Below are 17,546 nucleotides of genomic sequence, written 5' to 3'. Positions count from 1 at the left end.
ACCTAAACATGCTCTCCTGGCTTCCTGCCACCCATGTGTTTCTTCCAGACCAGATGGGCCTAGAGTCAATGTGGAAATGGTGGTGGTAGCACCATCACCCCAACAGGCAAATGCCCATCTGGGCCCACAAAGCCATGGTGGCCCACTCTGGAAACAATGGTCTCCGTACAACTTTGACTGTCAGGTAGCCAGGGAAAGAGGGTAAGTAGCAACAGAGGCCACCCTGGCACCAATTCAGTGTTTCACCCTTCCTAGGCATCAAGGGTTCCCTTGAGGTAGAAGAGAGACAAAGGAGGAGCATAGATGGAACTTGTAGGGTGGTGTGGAGCCTGTGAAATCCTCTTTTCTTATTTCCTTAAAAGGTTTTTATTAGTATATTATAGTCATACATAATAGTGGGGCTCATTTTGACATAATCATACATGTATGGAATATAATTGGTTCCATTTAAGTCCCTCACACTTCCTCTTTCCCTCCTCTCCCCTCTCCCTGTCCTCTTCCTCTATTCTACTGGTCTTCCTTCTATTTATTTATTTGTTGTTTTTTAAACTACACTTTTAAGAGATACAGAGTGGAGTTCACTGTGGCATATTCATATATGTACATAGCATAACTTTGAAAATTTCGCTTTGTAGTTCCTCCCTTTTGCTGTCCCTCTCCTCAATCCCTTTTCCTCTACTCCCTCTGTTTTCATGGGATTCCCCTATCCTTTTTCCTTATTTTGCTCTAGCTTCTTTATATGAGAGAAAACATTTGATCCTGGATCTTGAGTCTGGCTTATTTCACTTAGCATGACGTTCTCCAGTTCCATCTATTTATCCGCAAATACCGTAATGTCATTCTTCTTTGTGGGAAAAGCCCGTTTCACCACCTCTGTTGAACCTTATTTCCATTTAGTGAGACAAGTTCATTAAAACCCACTGAATGTCGGCCCATCATATGTGTTAACAAATACACGTGTATTTCCGTCTCTCTCTGGTTTGGTTTATCTAGAGGGTAAAAGGGAATGCATTTAAAAAAACCAATGTGTATGTTGACTTCCAGGTGCAGTGGGAACAAAGGAGAGGAGAAGGTTGCTGAGTCACCAAAATGGCAGAAGACTTGGGCATGGGGCCCTCTCTGCTCATGGGTCTTGAGCACCGCCATGACCAATGTACTGCCACTGTGCAGAGTGAAGGATGTGTGGCACTTCTCTGTGAAGTGAATGTCAGTTCTGATGATTTTAATGATTTATTCTTAAATTCCCATACCTGTGACAAGGACTGCTTCCTTGACCAGACTTTAGGCAGCCTCTTTTAGAGTAGGCCTGGTCTTGGCCTGCCAAACCCAGTTTTGATAAGAATCCTGCTAAGCCAGTTTGGGGAGTGTCTCCCAGCCACTTTATTTCTCATTTGCCCCACAACTGACATCCAATTAAATTCTTCTTGGTATTATACATCCACATTCATATGTCTTTGGCTATAAACCCCCAGCTGCCATTGCTGAATTTGGAGTTAAGCTAAACTTTACATCGAAGTCTTCCTTTTTGACTGTGGTAACTTGAATCAAACCATCTTGCCATTTTTTCACAAGTGTCTGGTGCAATTTCTCTTTAACACCTGGGTTGATAGAGTGAAGAGAGAGCCTACGGATTGGGAGAAAATATTTTACCACGTGCACCCAGATAAAGTATTAATCTCTGGGATGTATAATAAACTCAAAAAACTTAACACCAAAAACAAAAACAAAACAAATAACCCAATCAATAAATGGGCTAAGGAACTGAACAGATACTTGACAGAAGAAAAAATACAATTGATAAACAAATATATGAAAAATGTTCAACATCTCTAGCAATTAGAGAAATGTAAATAAAAACTAAGCTCTAAGATTTCATTTCACTCCAGTCAGAATGGTAATTATCAAGAATATAGGCAACAATAAATGTTGGTGAGGATGTGGGGAAAATGGTATACTCACACATTGCTGGTTGGAATAAAAATGGAACTACTATTTGACCCAGATGTCCCACTACTCTGTTTATACCCAAAGGATTTAAAATCAGTAGACTTCAGTGATGCAGCCACATCAACGTTTATAGCAGCTTAATTCACAATAACTAAACTATGGAACCAACCTAGGTGCCCTTCAATAGATGAATGGATAAAGAAAATATATATTTGATGGAATATTCCTCAGCTTTAAAGAAGAATAAAATCATGGCATTTTCTGGTAAATGGATGAAGTTGGAGAATATCATACTAAGTGAAATAAGCCAGTTCCATAAAAACAAAGGCTGAATGTTTTCTCTGATATGCAGATGCTAAGGGGGGTCAGGTGCTAAGGAAGTTACTTTAGGTAGAGGAAAGTGAAAGGAAGGGAGGGAATATGGGGATAGGAAGGAAAGTAGAATGAAACAGACTTTATTACCTTATGTACATATGACTGCCTGACTTATGTGATTCTACAACATGTACAATCAGAAAAATGTATGTTATTATACCCCATTTATTTATGATATAGCAAAGTGCATAAATGCATTCTGTCATGTATAACTAACAAAAACAAATAAAAAATATCTATACATATAGGCACAAACTTTGAATTGAAAGTGAATAACAAACAGATACAAATAAAGTAACAAATGAATAATAAAAGTTCTAAGGACGGAGCTTTCTGCAGAGCGCAGAGGCTGTGCAGATAAGGAAGTGAGCCGGGGTGTGGAGTAGCAGGGGGAGGTCGGGCTTGGTGAGAAGATGCTGGGTAGGAGGGAGCCTCCTAGTCAATCTTCCAGAGTGTCACAGAGCTGTGCCTCGGCCAGGGCCTGTCAAGGGATCCCTACAGTGAAGTAGGCCAGGAGGCACAGCCAAGTTGCCTGTGACCTTGCTCCAGGCCAGAGGTCAGCAAACCTTTTCAGCAAGGGGTCAGATAATAAATGCTGCACACCTTGCTTGGTAGCAACTGGACATCTCTCCTACTGTAGCAGGAAAACGGCCACTGGCGATGCAGGAAGGAGTGAGTGTGGTGGAAGCCAATGAAATTCCACAGGGCAAGACAGGCATGGGCTGGAGTTTGCCCAGGAGCCATAGTTTGCCCACTTGGAAACTGGGAATTCTGAAAAGGGGGTGCCATTTAGATGGCAGCTCAACAAGATGAGGTGCTGCAGTGGGCTCATCTGCACCCCGCAGTGCTGGCTTCCCTCTCTGGGTCTGTCTCCTGGTTCATGGTTTCACAGTAAGGCCCAACTCCGTTCCCCTGGTTTCTTGCAATGGCTCATCCAGAGTTTCCTGAATCCAACAAATCTAGAGTCTACCGGGACGGAGAGCTTGTCACAGACTGCTACTTTACATTGTAAAGGGGACAAAGGCTCTCCGCTCGCTGCCTGGAAGAAGTCCTTCCTTTCCTACTCTGGTCCCATTTCAGGCTAGCATGGAGTGAGACCAGATTCGGGGACTCCTGTCCCAACTGGGTAATGAGAAACCTTGATAGAATGCCCTCAGAATGCTGGCGAGGGGACTTGGGAGCAAGGGAAGAAATGAAAAGGAGACCCAGGTGGCCAGGCTCTCGGGCTGGTCCTTCCCTCTGCCCTGGCTCCTTCCTCTCAAGCACCTGGGAAGCTCCAATGACTTACCCTGGGTGCCCAGCTGGTCGTGAAAGAGACCCATGCTCACAGCATCAAGAGCTGTGAATGGGGACTGGGGTGGCCCACTGGCCTGACCAGGGCAGCCCCCCTGACCCTCACCACCCAGCATTCCCTGGTCGCTGGGAATGAATCCACGCTGGTCCCTCTCTAGCCTGCCCATCAGTCAGTCCTTTGGAGTCTAGTGGGATTTGTTATAGTGTTCAACGTGGTCTTTATTTATAGTCTCCAGTTTTGCAAGGACCCAGTAGTAATTTAAAAGAAGTCTTTCTAAATGTGAAAGCAGTCGGGAGACATGAAATTCCTTCATGATTAATTTCTAACTTACAACAGGATCCTGGGAGATGGTGACTTGTAGGATTTCTGTTCTTTAAAGTTTCCTGTGTTTTAATGAATGACGACTTTTGTTCACTGTGGCCCTATAAAATAATAATACCTGGGGAGAATATAAGATTTTATATATTTTTATCCTAACGTTCTATTAGGACATCCTTTTCCTATAGTTTGTCTGTTAATGTGGCCTGTGTTTTCGAACTGGTTTTGCTTATTTTATTTTAATACCAACTTTCAGCACACAGCCACTATGTGCTCATAGTGTATCATGCATTTTGTAAAAATAAAGTGGCTGCCTTTAAATCTTGGTTAGAGGCAGGGATGGTGGTCATGGCAGTACTCCTGTGACAGGAGACAGGTTAACAAAGGAAAAGCAGAGTGAATTTATTTAATAAGAGTTTCACATGACACTGGAGCCTTCAGAAATAGAGAACCAAAGATCCAAGGAGGACTGTCTATTTTTGTGTTTAGGTTTGATGGAGAATTGACAGCCGTGAAGAAACGTGATTGGGTAAAAAGGTGTGAGCTAAGTAACAGACGAGGAGGGAAACCCGTTCTTCAGGGCCTTGTGCGACATTTCTTCCTCCAGGAATGGGGTAGGACCCACATGAGATGAGGGTCTGATGTCCCACCACAGGACAAGAATAGGTCAGAGAATTTCTTTGTAGTCAGCTCCTAGACAGGAAGACATGAAATGGTTAGAGTAATAACTCAAGATTTTATGGCTGGCTTTGGGAAAAAGGGTTCTAGTTTTTATGACCCCATGGGGAAAGAGGAATTCTGGTTTCTGTGGCTCTCTTCAGGGGAGAATGAGGAGCAAGAGATAGGTGGGCAGAGAAGGGCAGAGAGACCTTGGTTCTGAGGCTGCGTCCAAGTCCTTCCTGTGTACCTTAGTTCAAAATTCTCAGCATGCCCAAGTGCCTTACTTTGTTTCCTGAGCCCTAACATCTTTAAAACTTTTGTCTTTAATTCTACTTTTATATGGTAATAAATGGCTATTCATTTTCTGAATGTATGCTGTGTCTTTACCTAGACTTAAAAGTCAATAAGGTGGGGGACACTAAGGAAGAATAGCGTTACCTTAGATTAGGTAGAGGGAAGTGATGGGACATTATTACTGTCTGTATATATGTGACTACAAGACCAATATGATTCTGCAACATGTACACTCAGAAAAATGAGAAATTATGTCCCATCCATGTATGACATATCAAACTGCATAAATGCATTCTACTAATTAAAACAAATATAAAATTAAAAAAAAATCAAATCAACAGAAAGAAAATTATCAGCAAAAAATAGGAGGGGACATAAATAGGCCATTCACAATAAACAGAAAACAAACCATAAAACATAAATGTCCAATAAGTATTTTTTTTAAAGGAGAGAGAGAGAGAGAGAGAGAGAGAGAGAGAGAGAGAGAGTATGAATGAATGAATGAATGAATGAATGAATCTTTTTTGTAGATGGACACAACACAATGTCTTTATTATTTTTTTTTATGTGGTGCTGAGAATTGAACCCAGGTCCCGCCCGTGCTAGGTGAGCGCTCTACTGCTGAGCCACAATCCCAGCCCCAATAAGTATTTTAAAAATATTCAGTTTCACTCTTGTCAAAGACTAGCAAATTAAACTTACAGGGAGGACTGGAGATATAGCTCAGTTTGTAGAGTACTTCCCTTGCATGCACAAGGCCCTGGGTTCAATCCCCAGCACCACACACATAAAAAAAAAAAAAAAACAAAAACCCAAAACCCAAACCAAAAAACTTAGAGGGAGATGACGGTGGCTTGTTGCTTCTCACCTGCCATTTGGCAAAGATAAATAAAATAACATCAGCTTTCTCTTGAGAACCAAAGGGCATATTTTTTTTTACTGGATAATTTTTTTCTAATAATTTATTGAAATAGATAAGTGGATATCTATACAAGGATTTGTACAAGGGCATATCATTATAATATTATTTATAATAGTGAAATATTAGAACCAATCTAAAAGTTAAAAAAAATTGCCTAGTGTTTGCTTCCGCAGCACATATACTAAAGTTGGAATGATACAGAGAAGATTAGCATGGCCCCTGCGCAAGGTTGACATGCAAATTCGTGAAGCGTTCCATATTTTTCCAATTTGAATCAAATGTATGATATGTCAAGATCATTGTAATGTTTTGAACAACTAATAAAAAAATTAAAAGAGAAAAAAAATTGCCTAAATAAATTAAGGCCTATATAATCACTACAGTCATTAAATTGTATTTTATAGAATATTCAGTGACATAAGAAAGTTTTATTTTTGGATAAAAATAAAGAGATATATGTATACACACGTGTGTATATGTATACACATATATGGATATGTATATGCAAATTATCTTTATTAGTCATTTATTTATCTTTGTGCTAAGAACTGAACCCAGAGCCTTGCACATTTCTTTTTTTTTTTTTTTCTGGGTGAGAATTTTTTTTTTATTAGTTGCTCAAGACAATACAATGATCTTGACATATCATACATTTGATTCAAATAGGGTATGAATTCTCATTTTTCCACGTGTACAGATTGCAGGATCACATTGGTTATACATCCAAGTGTATACATACAGCAATCCTTAGTGTCAGTTGTATTCTGCTGCCCTCCCTATCCCCCCTCCCCTCCCCTTCCCTCCCATCACTATTCTCTACCCATTTACTATGACACTTATCTCTCTCTCTCTTTTTTTTTTCTTTCCTTCCCCCTCACACCATCGTATATGTATTTTGTGAACCCATGAGGGTCTCCTTCAGTCTTCCGTGCAATTCCCCTTCTCCCTCCCTTTCCCTCCCTCCTCTTTTCCTTGTTTCATGGTAATCTTCTTCTCATGCTCTTCCTTCCTACTCTGTTTTGAGTCACCTCCCTTATATAAGAGAAGACATTTGGCATTTGTTTTTCAGGGATTGGCTAACTTTGCTTAGCATAATCTGCTCTAGTGCCATCCATTTCCCTGCAAATGCCATGATTTTGTTATTTTTTAGTGCTGAGTAATATTTCATTGTGTATAAATGCCACATTTTTTTTAATCCATTCATCTGTTGAAGGGCATCTGGGTTGGTTCCACAGTCTAGCTATTGTGAATTGTGCTGCTATGAACATCGATGTAGCAGTGTCCCTGTAGTATGCTCTTTTTAGGGCTTTTGGGTATAGTCCGAGAAGGGGAATAGCTGGGTCAAATGGTGGTTCCATTCCTAGAGCCTTGCACATTTCAAGTACATGCTCCACCATTGAGCTACACCCTAGACTTATTTTTAATCACTTTTTTTTTTTTTGGTACTGGGATGGAACCCAGGAGCACTTTACCAATGAGCCACATTCCCAGACATTTTTATTTTTGATTTTGAGACAGGGTTTTGCTGAGTTGCTTAGGCTGGCCTGGAATTTGTGGTCCTCCTGTTTTGGCCTCCAGATTTGCTGGGATTACAGGCATGTGCACCATGACTGCACCTATTGTTAATTTTGTTAAGGAAATGATAGGGCGTTTCTCACAGACTGCTTAGGTTATGGTGATATTCATCTTAAACATGTTTTCCATAATAAATTTGTACCATTTTTATAATGAAAAAACAAATGATCAAAATTAACTTGAATTTACCCTGTAATTATACAGTATTGGGATTATTATATGGATAGATTTGGATGTTTTTCTTCTTTAGAGATTGAAATCAAAGTTATTTTCTTCAGTGTACCGCCTCCTACAGAGACAGACACATTTTAGTATTTACAATCATTTTATTCTTTAGCCTGCTTTGTATGATATAAGTAGGCAAAGTTTCTAAATGGGGAAATTTTGAGAGGAAAACCATTGGAACACACAGATGAGCTTCTTATGGCTTAGAGTTGTATGAGACCTCTGCTCCTGATCCCTTAAAGCTTTCTGTAATGTCTCCTACCATTCTCTCTTCTCAGTATGAGAGATAGTGTAAATCAAGGAAGACCTCTGAAGCATGGGCGTGGGTCTGTCTGCTTCTGCAATTTCCCTAGCAAGTGGGTCTGTTCTGGGTGTGTTTTCCTTTCAGCCACTGGATGGCAGCTCGCCTCCGCCAGTGGCCAGCTGTTCCAAAACCCTTCCTCAGTACAGGCTAAGCTTCCTGCAATGTATTGTGCTTGAAAGGAAAGAAGAAAGAAACCAATGTGTGCTATCTCTGGATTAATCTCAGTTTATTAACCTCCAAACATAAGATTTTATAGGGCATGAGATTGAAATGCTGTAAATCTTGTAACTGGAATTCTGAGGATTTCTTCTTTAAAAGAAAAGAAGGAAGACTGATAAACCAAGCCTGTCACTGGTAGGTATAGTGCTCTTTTCAGGTGTTTATAGATCCGTTGCTAATGATAGGACTTGACCAGTTTGACATTCCGGCACTATGAATGCCATTGCTACAATTCCCTGCAAGGAAAATATTTGTAAACCTAAGCTGATGGCTCCAAGCAATGGTAACTTGATGTTCAGCATATCAAAATTCACTTTTATGAATAATTCACAAATCCAACTCTGCAATTCTATCCTGTTTGATAATCACTCAGTGAAATGATAATAAAAAGAACACCTGCAAGAGAAAATGTAGGAGATGATCATGGAGTAAACCTCATGACTATTAGCCTAAACTAACCGGGAGGGCAGGAGTGCAGAATGAGGAAGGTTGCATTCTCTGTAACAAGGATCACAGCCCTGTAATTTGCCTTTTTTGGGGGCGCAGGTACTGGGGATTGAACTCAGGGGCACTTGACCACTGAGCCACACCTGCAGTCCTATTTTGTATTTTACTTAGAGACAGGGTCTCCCTGAGTGGCTTTGTACCTCACTTTTGCAGAGGCTGGCTTTGAACTCCTGATCCTCCCGCCTCCCGAACCACTGGGATTACAGGTGTGTACCACCGTACCCGTCTGGCATCTGCCTTTGACACTTACCAGTGTTGCCTTCTACTGCTTACCCCCAACACTGCTGTCACTATCTATATCAACAAATTAAAAAGGAAAACGAAAACGAGAAGAATGAGAACAACAATGACATGAAAGAAGATACCTTCAGACAGATAAAGGAGGCATTTTTTTAAACAAAAAGAGATACCACTTTTGATTTATTATACTCAGTATAGGTGATTTAAAGACGATTATTAATTATATATTTAATGAGCATCTAATTTGTCAGATGCATTGCTAATCACAGTATTCAAAGCCTCTGTTGTAAAACTCATCCTAGCGCACTTTGTATTTCTAAAATGTAATTGCTATTCACTATGAAAACCATTAGAATTGAGGAAAGGACAATAGGATTTCTTAGAGGGAAACATGAGATTCGGGATGAACTCTCTAGAGAGGAAGGGACATGAAATGATTCTTGTCCCTGGAGCAGGATGGAAGGAGTGAGGGTGTTTCAGACAGATCATGAAAGTATATTTAGGGAACAGGATGTGGATCCCCCATGGGTGAGCAGGTACACTGTGACGTGGGCTGGAATAGCTTGTAGGGAAGTACAGGAAATTCTCGACGCCCTTTTAATTTCTTTATTATTGCCCACGGACCTCCCTTCCCTTCAGGTCTTACTTTCCCATATATAGTGAGTAAAATTTTAATATTGAAATAAGAACTTTGAACTGGTTTTAATAAGGTTTAGTCTCTAAAGGAGTTGAATAGAACTAATTAGGAAAAATAAACTCTATATAGAGTGCTTACCATTTTGAACAGTTTCTACAGGGCCAACTTTTTTGATTTAAAAATGTTTTCCATTTCATTAATTTTCTTTAAAAAAAAATAAGAGAGAGAAATGTAATTCCCAAGTGCGGTTAGCAGCTTGGAGAAAAATTACCTTCGACTCTAGTTCTTTTAGCCGTAATTGCCTTGCGTTTTCTCCCTGGAGACTGCTGTTTTTGGGTTTCTGTATTTTCTGGGTCACAAAGGCGATAGATTTTCTCCTATTGCTCCATGTCCCTTGGTGAATTAACCCCTTCCTTTTTATTTTGGGCACATCTGCTGTCTTCCTTTAGTGGTCTTGTGGACACCCGTTCCTTGAAGCAGTCTTCTCTGGGGCGGCCTCAGCTTGATGTGATTGTGTGATCTCAGTTGTTCCCAAACAGTGCTAAAGATGGCGAGAAAAGGGGTCTCATGTGGAAGGGGACCCGTGAGAGGTGGGTGAGAGGTTGTCTTCCTTTTGTGCTTTAGGGTCAGAAAGGAAGGAGGGGGAAGCGGGTGGGAAGATGAAGAGAGGGGAGGAAGAGAAGAGTCAGGCACAGAAGGTGGGGTGGGCCTGGCTCAGGGAGTGGCGGTGAGATGCACACTGGGGTGGTTTAAAGGGGAACCTCCTTCTAGAATTTTCTGTTTGAACAGATCCAAGTGTCAACTCTGTTTTGGGAAAGGGGCTGGAGAAAGAAAGTGGAAAAGCAGAAAGAAATTGTTCTTATGGACTGCTCTAGCTCACATTCAGAACACTTACCTCAGGGACTTATTTTCCTTCATTGTTTGATGAAAGGAAATTCTTACAGGCCTTATTTCACTTTAATATTTTTCCCTATAATAATTTTTAGATGCGCGTCTGATTCTACTTCATTTAAGTGATTTAGACTGATTTCCAAGCTGAATTTTGTGAAAAGCTCTTATCTTTTAAAACTTATTATATTTTATGGTTATATTTTACATATTTTGACTCATGCATTTGACAAAGCATCTTGAATTACAGTGTCTTGACAGGGCCTGACAATTTAGTACTATATTGTTAACTTATTTAGATTTTTTTTTCCCTTGGTGGCGGTGCTGAGAATTGAACCTCGGGCCTTGCACATGCTAGGCAAATATTCTACCACTGAACAGCACCCCCAGCCTACTTCATTTTATGTCCTTTGCTAAATTATAAGCTCTTTCAGGGAAGGACCTGTCCAATAATTTTTAAAAATTTTTTTTAGTTGTACATGGACATAATACCTCTATTTTATTTATTTTTACATGGTGCTGAGGATTGAAACAGTACCTCACACATGGGAGGCAAGCACTCTACCACCGAGCCACAACCTCAGCCCTGTCCTATACTTTTGAATAACTTCCTTAGTATAACACAGAAGCTAGATAAATATATATTGATTGCCTTTGGCGGGATTAAGTGATTTAAAAAATATATATAATAAATTTTTTTAAATTATATCTAAAATATTAAATTAATATAATTATCACCTGAAAAAGGAATTATCCTACCAGGTTTGATCTGAAATGTCTTTCTGTGCTACCTTTGGTTCCTATTGAAACAGGAGCCATCCTACAATTTTGATTATATGGCATTTGAAAGTTAAAACGATCCAAAGAAAGTAATCGTTCAGATGAATTTCACGTCCAACACTGGGTCACCAAGTAAGGGCCAGGATCCCTGCCCCAACCTGGCTTTCATGTTTTCATATCTAGATACATTTATATCCCAACCTGGAATTCACTTTAATCAATAAAAATCGATTTATGTAGTTAATCGTGAATTTCATGTGGATGTTTCAATCTACGTGGTGGCTACATATACGGATCGCTGCTAACCATTTTCAGTAGAAGAGTTAATAATTGATGACACATCAGGGTGCTGGCCATTGTTTCAGAAGCAGGAACTGAATATTGCACTGTAAAGCAGTTGCTAAATGAAAGGAAATACATTCCCTTTAACTGGGTGTCCTTCCACTTCTGCCTGGCAGGAAGCTGTCATGTTGGTTTTGGTAGGAAGTAGGCATTGAAAATTCATCCTCAAAGAAGCCCTGAAGGGAGAGTTTCTATAACTTAGCTTTGTGAGCAATAAAATAAATTCATTCCTTAAAAATGTGGTAAATGGTATTTATGTTTGGTTAGTAAAATAATATTCTAACGTTTTTGCTGTTGAGGGCAACTGCAGTCTCTGAGACTTGTCATTTGACATCCAGAGATAGTAATGACCTTTATTACAAAGGCTACTGTGCTTCAGAAAGGAACAATACAGAGAACATCAACCAGTGAATGGTTATCTTTGTCTTCTTTGGTGATATAAATATTGTTTTGTGGGTAGCAGAGTCACTGTAATGTAATTTGTAACTGTAGGTAGCTTGGGATTTAGAAACCTAATCAGCTCCTGGATGAGGTTATAAATGGAACTGTTCTTCATCCCTGTAATGAACAGTGTGAAGACCCAGAAACACAGCTGTGGCTTAGTTGGATAGGACCCTGCACTCTGAGTTTACAGTGGTATTGGTGAAGGCTGGGGTTGCAGAAAGAACAGATCCTGGGTTGCTTCTTGAACTCTGATCTGCCACCAACTGCTCTGTTTGTGAGATGATCAAATCTTTCTTTTTCTGACTGGATACATCTTTTGATGTGACCCCAAATCTATTCTTAAGCTTTTCAAAGAGAGCTAAAACCTGCTTTGCAGAAATTACTGTCTGGCTTCAGATAAATGGATTTGCTGTATCTGATCCCATTCTTGTAACTCAAAGTTTTTCTGCCTTTTGAATCAGCACATCCCATTTTAGTGCCAAACCCCTTGGCACAAGCGTGGGTGCCAACCCACGGGTGTTTGTAAAATGTCTTAATTATCTTTGTGGATTTTTAGTTATGATAAAAATCATACTACAGGGGGTTTGTGAAGTCACGCTATCACAAGTTGGGAAATCCCTCTAATAATACGCTTCTGGTTAATTAATGTGCTTCTGAGGGGATGATGTTAGAAGCTGGGGTAATTCTTTGCTGCTTTTAGAAGATGTCTCCTGAGTAAAACTGATATTAGGATTTTATTTTACACTAAATGACATTTGATTCCCTTTTTCTCATTAAGTTTTTCTCTCAGAAGGGAACAGGATTTTGAGGTTACCATTTCCTGATCTTTTAGCAAGAAGCAAAGAGACCTAAATGCAAGGGTAAATGAGAAATTTTTTATTTGTTGGTGAACCTAACTCAATTTTTTTTTCTTTATCTGCTTAACAAAAATGAACAATGATGATAACAGCAAAGTCCCCAAAATGTTCCCTCAGTGAAATGTGAGCCTTTGATATTGACTTCCTTAGCTGGGGTCTTGGCTTTCTGCAGGCCCTGTGTGTCTGTGGGTGGGGCTTAGCAAGGGGACGTGGATGCAGCCAGAGGACTGGCATTTCCCACTGCTCCTCAATCTGGGTGGGGGCCTGCTGTGGTGTCGATAAATGAACCCAAGCTCTCTGGGTTAAAGGTTGCTCCCCAGCGTGGCACTCCAGGGCGCTGGTAGACCCTTTAGGAGGTGGGGCTTCGTGGGAGGTTCGTTGAGAGGGTGCCCTGGAAGGGGTTGCCGGACTCAGTCCCTTCCTGGGTCCTTTTTACTTCCTGGCTATGCCATGAGCAGTCTTGCCATTGCCATCCAGCTAGAGGCCCAAAGCAATGGGTGCACCTGATCTTGGACTGGAATCTGTAAGTCAAAACTGTAAGCCCAAATAGACCTTGTCTCTTTATATGTTAATTATTTCTGGTATTTCCATTATAGCAACAGAAATCTGACTAATGCAACCAGCAACATATGCAATAAAATACATTTCCTTTCTAAATAAATGCCGGATAAATTAAATGAGAATCCAGAATGAGGAAATATGAGTTGGCTTGTTTTTTTGTCACTTTATATTTGGGGAATGATTGTACTTTGTTACTTAGAATGCTCACACCTGAAGTGGAATAATATCAATTAAAAGGTAGCATAAAGGTAAGATCATTAGATCCTGCTGTTTTTAGAAAGCAAGAAGTATCACGTTAATTAGATCCTTTGCCTCTCTCTTTTTCTCTGATTAATACTGGGCATATATTTGTTTCAATCTAGAATTTCTGAAAGTATAAGTAATTAAGGAATGATGAGGTCAATCCCAAACTGTTGACTGACCTTTAGATTATAATTACAAACAGGGTTCTAAATTAAAAAGTGTTGTTTTTCTGAGTTATGTAGAATATAATTTTGTCATTTGGGTTCTAAACAAGGAAAATCTGGTATAACCAAGCTAGGCAATATGATCTGGAAATGTTCAACGTGAAAATCACAGGTCAACTGGCCCTTATCTGAAATGTTTGGGACAAGAAATGTTCTGGATTTTGGCTTTTGGAATATGTGCAAACTGAGATACCTTGGGGATGAGACCCAAGTTTAAATACAAAATTCATTTGTGTTCATGTCCATCTCATACACATAGAAGGTAATTCTATAGAATATTTTTGGTGCACCAGCATTTTGACTTTGACCTGTCACATGACAGCAGGTGTGGAATTTTCTACTTGTCATGTCTCTCACATCCAAAATGCTTTTTTTTTTAGGATTTTGGAGCATTTTTAATTTCAGATTTTTGAATTAGGAATGTTCAACCTGTGAAACCAGGCTAAGGAGCCACAACAAAGGCAGGATGCCAGAGAGACGTACTATAGGAAAGGATTTGCACCTAAAATTTGATTTTCATTTAGAGATCCTGAGCCTGTGTGGATGGTCTGGGAGAAGAATTTTATAAAGCATTTTAGCTTTGCATACAAAGAATGGGTATGGTCCAGGGAGCACTGTTTGTTCAAGATGTGGGCATACGGAATGGAAAATGTTTTCTATGGAGAAAATGCTACCATAGATGTTAACAGGCTGCCATGTTCAACTGATCAACCACATTTCAGATGAGTTAAGTGGTACAATTTCCCACATGTTCGATATACCACATTAAAAAGATGGTGCATGTAGCATCCATGTTAAGATGATATTCAGTTAGTTTATGCATGGGGTATACTTGGGAGCTAGATTTCTTGCTTGGGTTCATTGTTTTTATGGAGCTGTACATTCTCTGCAAGATCATGCACCACCCACCTTATGTTATTCATAGGGAAAATGGGGCCAGTGTGGCTGGGGGTTTATCACAGACCACACACTCTCCAGTATGTGCAGGAGTCAGATCAGAAGTGCAGCTTTCTAAGCCAGGACAGCATTATTTCTACAGAGATACATGGAAGTGTCACCAGGGAATACAGGAAGGGGAGGAGGAAGGATGTTTGTTTCTGAGGTTGTCTTTCCTTTAGTATCCCTCTCCATCTCTAATTCTTACACTTTCTCCATGGAAGGCTCTGTAACATCCAGAGTGTGCATTTAGCAAGCACCCAGCATTTCTCGTCCTCCAATCTAGAGCTACAGAATTGGGATGCTGTCTTCAGTGTTTGCTTTATTCTAAATGCATTTATTCTAAATGCATTCTGTAGCCTCCTCTCGGGTTTCTCCTCCCTTCTCCTATTCGTCTCTTTTGAGTTTTAACAGATAAAGCTTCTAGAAAAAGTATGCATCTTTCTTAGCTTGAATGGCACAATTTCAATTTATGAAAATGGTGGTGAACCACAAAATTTTTAGAATCATTGTTTGCATTTCTGAGTGGGTAGCACCTTGCTTTTACTGAGGCTGGCTTTGAATTCTCCATCCTCCTGTCTCAGCCTCCCAAGCTGTTGGGATTACAGGCGTGCACCACTGTGACCAGCTCATTTTCCTTTTATTATGCATTTTTCAAATTATGGTAGAATAAAGAAAAAGATACTGGATGTTTTGGGTCTTGTGGTTAATCATAGTAGGCTTCATGTTTTCAAAAAGGAAAGAGCAAAAGGTCTCTATGTAGGAGTAGCTTAGTCAAATGGCTCACTTGGCTCAATTTGTTCACTTGCTCATTTTTGGGGTGGTTTGAGTGGCCACTGCTCTACCCCTCGACTGGCTCACTTCTTTCTCATGCCCAGCATAGAGCCTTTCTCTCTTCCCACTCCAATCGTCCTTGCTCCCAGCTACCGATGTAAACTTCCTGATCAAAACTTCCATCGATTTATCCTGTGATGATTTCCTAATGCCCACAAATGCTGCTACCTTCAGTTGACACTCACATTCAACCTCCAGGTACCTTTCAGATTAATCAATCATTTTCCCTCAAAAGTGCAGTATGAGACAACCTCTCTTGAATTCCAAACTCCAAGCTTGGGGCTGATTTTTCACGTAGGTTATTATGCTCTACCTTTTTGAATCTTGCCTTTCTTCAAGTCTTGCCTGAAATTCTATCTTTTAGAAGTTTTCTTTGATCACAGGGCTCATAAAACTGTATTTCATCTGACCTAAGCCATCATCAGATGAAAGATACACCACGGTGCAGTTCACCACTAAGAGAAACTGCTGTTGATTAAACTAGTGTGCATTGCTTTCTTAGAATTTTATTTGACTTCAACTGAAAAAGCTCTTTTAAATTTAAACATAGATTTAAAAAATAATACATCACTCCTGTGCATCCATCCAAAGATAAATGCAATGAATTTGTTTAGAAATTTTGAAAACTTCTTTGCATTTAGGGCCTGACTCTCAGGGATTTCCTTCCAGCTCACTGATGCCATCCTGCCAGTTGCAATGCTGGAGTGTTCTGGATTTTTCTGGAAGGTGTCAGTTCAGACTTTTAGAAAACAACCAGGACACATATTCCTTCCTCAAATGGACTTGTTGTGCTTGTTGACTGTCTAAACCAGGGTGCTACAGTGGCTCTGTTGTGCCACAGGGGGTGACAGCTGGGTCTGACAAGTGCTGGCAATGACACATGTCGTGTCTGTTGCCTGACTAACAGTGACTATGCTGAGAGAAGAGGCACCCTATTTCAATGTGGCAAAAAGTAGAAAAAAATGTATAGTTCAGAATGGCTGAAACATGGCAAGCTTCTCCCACTTATTTGCCATTTTTATATGCAATCCCTTGTGTCCTTGTTTACAAGGCATTAAACTGATGAATGGTTGATTCTGTTGGGCTTTAGTAAGATGTTGTTAGAGATGGAAACTCATGAAAAATGTGTAGATAGGAACTGATGAAACCTGGGCCGCTCTTTCCTTGGGACATAGTCAGAAATCAAGAGCAAGACTTCTGAACAGCTCTAGACTAGAATTGGCATATTGTTAAAGACCGTCCCTTGGGAATTTGTACCCTACTCTGATCTTGTCTCTAATCAGAGCTATAACTCTTTTGCGAATTAAAAATATGGTTATATCTTTTGTTTATTAGATGCCTATAAGGATCCACAGGTGTTAGAAATATTCATTACCAGTCTGTTAGGTAGTTTTATTTCTGACATATAACTTAGGAAACAGAGGCTCTGATGTCACACAGCTAGAAGAGACAGAGCTGGGATTTAATCCATCTGTCTGACCCTAAAGTTGCCCTTTTCTATTATGCCACATGGGATAGGTTGTACACACTGGGTTTCAAGGCCCAAAGCACATGACTCTGTAGAGATGAGTTCACTTTGGAATATAAGCATAAAACATCAATAATTCCAAAACAGAGGCCTAAGTAAAGCTTACATCTTCTTTTATTTTATAATGACACTTTCCACAATTTTAAATTATATTTTATTTAAAGTCACACATTTATTTATATGCTATTTGCTTGTTATCTACTCCCAATGAAGGTAGGAATGACCATTTTTTCATTGATTCTGAGATGTACTTCTTCCATATTTTCATACCCATGAAGTCAGAATGCATCTTAAAATTGATGTATTCAAGTAATGCAGCAGCATTTTATTTTTTTTTCTGAGAGTTGCCTAAAATAATTTTCCATCTTACAATTAATATTTTGATGCCTGTT

At 39.8% G+C, this 17,546-nt stretch overlaps 1 protein-coding gene and 1 non-coding gene across 3 annotated transcripts in view; both read left to right on the top strand.

Moving 5' to 3' along the window:
• Positions 1–17,546, top strand: part of Dnah5 (dynein axonemal heavy chain 5) — a 282,316-nt gene that overhangs the window by 26,613 nt on the left and 238,157 nt on the right. The gene's annotated exons all lie outside the window — the stretch shown is intronic.
• LOC125620038 lies at positions 5,968–6,074 on the top strand. Its single transcript, XR_007351618.1, has one exon. It is a non-coding gene; the product is annotated as a U6 spliceosomal RNA (small nuclear RNA).

Source organism: Marmota marmota, unplaced genomic scaffold (assembly GCF_001458135.2).
Source record: "Marmota marmota marmota unplaced genomic scaffold, marMar, whole genome shotgun sequence".
In the NCBI taxonomy this organism is placed as follows: Eukaryota; Metazoa; Chordata; class Mammalia; order Rodentia; family Sciuridae; genus Marmota; species Marmota marmota.
Note: the sequence above shows the minus strand (reverse complement) of the source record. Positions and strands in the feature narration are given on the sequence as shown.